Source organism: Echinops telfairi, unplaced genomic scaffold, assembly GCF_000313985.2.
Source record: "Echinops telfairi isolate 266 unplaced genomic scaffold, ASM31398v2 ScPeMD7_1;HRSCAF=3_0, whole genome shotgun sequence".
Taxonomy (NCBI): domain Eukaryota; kingdom Metazoa; phylum Chordata; class Mammalia; order Afrosoricida; family Tenrecidae; genus Echinops; species Echinops telfairi.
The window spans coordinates 92,722,215-92,726,368 of record NW_022103896.1 but is presented as its reverse complement, the minus strand read 5'-3'; the positions used below and the strand labels follow the sequence as shown (position 1 = coordinate 92,726,368).

Genomic DNA, 4,154 nt, shown 5'->3' with positions numbered 1-4,154 from the left:
AACTTAATTTCTATTATGACTGAATAGTACTTTATCAAATGTAAATATCAAAAAGAAATATGGGTAAAGCACTTGGCTGCTAATTGAAAAATCAGTAATTGAAACCCACCAGCTGTTCTGCAGGAAAGCTATATGGCAGTTTACTTCCTTAAAGATTAACAGCCTTAGGAACACTATGGGGAATTGTATTCTGTCCGACAAAGTCACTATGAATCAGAGGTGGCTCAACAGCAGCAGTGGGGTACAGACTGTATTTAATCAACTTATCTGTTGATGGAGTTAGATTGAGTCCACCTTTGATACTGTAAATAATGCTGCAATGAACAAAGGTGCTTTCAAGTCTCTTGGATGTATACTCAGGAATGGAACTGCTGGGCGATGCTCACATGACAGTTCTAGGTTTGACTCTTTGAGAAACTAATAAAATGCTTTATCGAGGCACTATTGAGGAAAATCTTTCATTGTTCAGGGACATAAATAAACCATAGATATATGAATGGATTTTTAGGTCACAATTGTAAGGCCTAATGTAAGAACAATTAGTCCTTCTGATGTGGCCCTAATCAATACCTTCCTTCATGAAGAGATCTCTAAAGATATTGGTGCTATAGCAAAGTGTGGTGAAGAAACCAGATACTGCCCGACTATCAGGAAGAATAACATCAGAGATCTTAGAGGCTTTTCTTAATATAAGCAACCGTCTAAGTGAGGTGTCAGCTACATTTCAGAAGCACACCTATCTGTGTGAGCTGAGGATTGTAAAAAATAAAATCTAAGACCAGAGGAGGGTACTGTATTAGAGCTTAATTTCTAAACACCTTATATGTAGAAGCCTATGGAACACAATGAAAGTCCAAAATCCATTTGCAGAGTAGGTTACTTCCACCTGTACCCTTACCAGCTCAGGGAGGGGAAATCTCCCCTAGGGACTTACCTGGGGATGATCTTGATGGAGCTCATGAGACTGGTAGCTGAGTAGTCCTGAGTCATGCCCTGACTGCCTGAGAGAAGCCCCTGGGCCAATATTGTTAGCTCCTCAGCCTAACAGAATGTACTTGTCCCTCCTTTGGGAGTTTCACGGGTAACTAGCATGTATTCCTCTACTACCAACCAGGTTTTAGGACAATTATCCTTGACCTCCATGTTCTTTGTAAAACTCTGAACCTCAGAAAACCCTTGAACATCATTATGGCCTCATCTGATTCTCTCCCATCCAGAAAATATGTCTCTGCAGTTGTTTTATCCTTGTACCTTTTAAGATTTAATAAATGCTTTCTTTAAATAAAAATAAAATAAATCATTTTTAATTTTTTAAAAGTTAAATTACCTTTTAAAAATCTCTCATCAGTGATATAAATGTATATATTAAGCTGCTTTATCAACTTGGTTATTTTTGAATGCAATGAGTTTTCCTTTTTTTTCCTAATTGAAACATGATTTATGTCTAATTTCTCAAACAAAACAAAACAAATCAATTATTGAAGTCAGTGATTGGCAATGTCACAATCAGCTGGCTCAACCCAACCCACCCCCTCTTTTTGTAAATAAAGTTTCATTGGATTATAGCCATGCTCACTTGTGTGAATATTGTCTATGACCACTTTCACACTATAGCAGCAGAGTCAAATCCTTGTGACAGAGGCCACTTGGCCTGCAAAGCCTAAAATAGAAATTATCTGGCCCTTTATAGAAAATGTTCAACCATCATGATTTGATTGAAGGCCAAGTTGACAGCTAATAAAAGTTTCACAAGGGACAGCAGCAGTGACCCATCAATTAATTAAGCCCCCAAACCAAATACACCGCCATCGAATCGATTCCAACTCATAGCAATCCTATAGAAAAGGGTAGAGCTGACTGTGTGGGTTTCTGAGACTATAACTCTGTATGGGAGTAGAAAGCTTCATCTTTCTCCCAAGTAGCAACTGGTAGCCCAACCTATAATCCACTTGGCCACCAGGCCTCTTATCAATTAGTAAAGTTCCTAAATAGGAAGAGGATCAAGAAATGTACAATTTGACATACTTCCTTTGACACTCTTTTTGGATATAAATGGTAGTTTTTAAATACATTTAACAATTCTTTTTTTTCCCTCCTCTTCCTGATTCATTCACTTGCTTATTTGACCAAGTGAACAGATTGCTGTGTAGTTTTTAGCCCAAAAGAAGCACACCCGAGCAGGTGAAGAAACCCGAATAACTATCTCATCTGCTAATGTTTGAAGCACGGTGCGAACTGCCATTTCTATACAGACGTCCACTTCCTCCTTTCAGCTACTGGAGACTTGTAGCCACATGAAGACAAGCTGGTCCTGGGCTCCACACTGGCATTATTATGCTTTCTGGAGAAGGGCTATCGTTTGGTTTGGGTTGGGCTTTTTCTTCTCTGAAAAATGCTGATTGGCTCAGTCATGATTGCTATCAAGTTTGTATGCTATTGGCACATCAGGCACTGGCTGACTGGAAAAGTTTTATGTAATGAGTTCATGTTCATATGGGGCCAGATGGAAGACAGATCTCCAAGTTGAGTTTCCATGATTCTATTCAATCAGTATATCAAAATCTTTCTCCGGGTCAAAGTCTCCTTTAGGATTTCCTACTGAACAAGACAGTACTAGTTGTGCAGATTTTTTATTCTTTGCAAAAAAATCCCAATGCTACAGGAGGATCCAAGTTCAGGATGTTCATTCGCTATAGCGATTGCAGGCATTGGAAAGCCTGGTCATCAACCAGTTTATTCTCCTCAGTGTCCACAAAGATCTGGGTAGCATGAGGGTCCAAGATGAGCTCATCACCTAAGAATCCTATGAAATAATGGGCATTGTCTGGTGTTCCTCCTAAGGCCCCTAAAGACGGTGGCATCTTAAAACACTCTTTGAAGGCGTCATCATAGACAGGGTTGATTTGGTGAATGCCCAGGTGAAGGGGCACAATGAGCAGCAGGCTTCCAGGCTGGGCAGCAGGCAGAGGTGCTCTTACTCTGGCCGAACACATCCAAGGGCTCGGGGGAGGTGGGGTAGGGGGGAGTGGGGCAGGGTTTGGCAGATGTGGCACCACTCATGGGAAAGACACAGCACATTTTTTTTGGTATCTTCAATCACCACAGTGTTATCCATGGAAACATAAACAGTCAAGGAATTCCAGTCGTCAAATAACACAGGTTTTGGGTTGTTTGTTTTTTTAAACACCTGTGCAACTGTATTTGGCCCAAACCATTCACCAACTGATTTCTCTCCTTGTACACCCATTTGTGCCATTTGATGGATAGAGTAGCAAGAGTCTTTTCTGTCGAAGCACTGGAGGATTTGTTGGTACTCCTTGGGTTGTTTTTTTGGTTTCTTCCAGTTCCAGTCCCTTCCCAAATGTCTGCAGACAAGGGCTTAAGCTAGCATCATCTGTCCACAGGGTAGCATCAATCCCAGCCAACATCTGATGAGGGACTGGTTCCCCCAAGGGGAGAAATTTCCTTCTGTATGCAAATGAGAAGTTATACCAGACAACAGCTGGGACTGTTCTGTTGTAAGGAGATGTTGCTTCCCTAAGATCCATACTAGCTCATCTGGATCTGGAAATTCTTCTAGGTAGTCATGGAAAATAGTCATCTGATTTTCATATTTGGATAATACTGACTCCATTCTCTAGCTGTCATCCTGGGACAGTTCCACCAGCCACTTGACTACAGCAGTCGCAAGTCAAGAGTTTTCCTTTTGAATAAAATAATTTTGAAGATTCCTTTTAAAAGAAAAACAAAAAACTAGGATGCGGAGTACTGAATCTTGCTATATACAGCTTCTGATCTGATTATTTAGGTCCCATTAGGCTCCATTATTTAGGTTCTTATTACCTATTATCTGAGTATTTCTCTTTTTTTAAAATCATTTTATTGGGGGCTCATACAATTCTTATCACAATCCATACATCCATCCATTGTATCAAGCACATTTGTACATTTGTTGCCATCATCATTCTCAAAACATTTACTTTCTACTTGAGCCCTTAATATCAGCTCCTCATTTCCCGCTCCCTCCCCACTTCCCCTCCCTCATGAACCCTTCATAATTCATAAATTATTATTATTTTGTCGAGTATTTCTCCTCTTATTAAAACCTTGATTATGGAACTATTTGCTCAATTTTACAAACACCAATTTTTAAA

The 4,154-nt window shown here is 39.9% G+C and overlaps 1 pseudogene; it reads right to left on the bottom strand.

Moving 5' to 3' along the window:
* Positions 1-2,630: 2,630 nt before the first annotated feature.
* On the bottom strand, positions 2,631-3,634 carry LOC101651925 (annotated as a pseudogene).
* Positions 3,635-4,154: the final 520 nt, after the last annotated feature.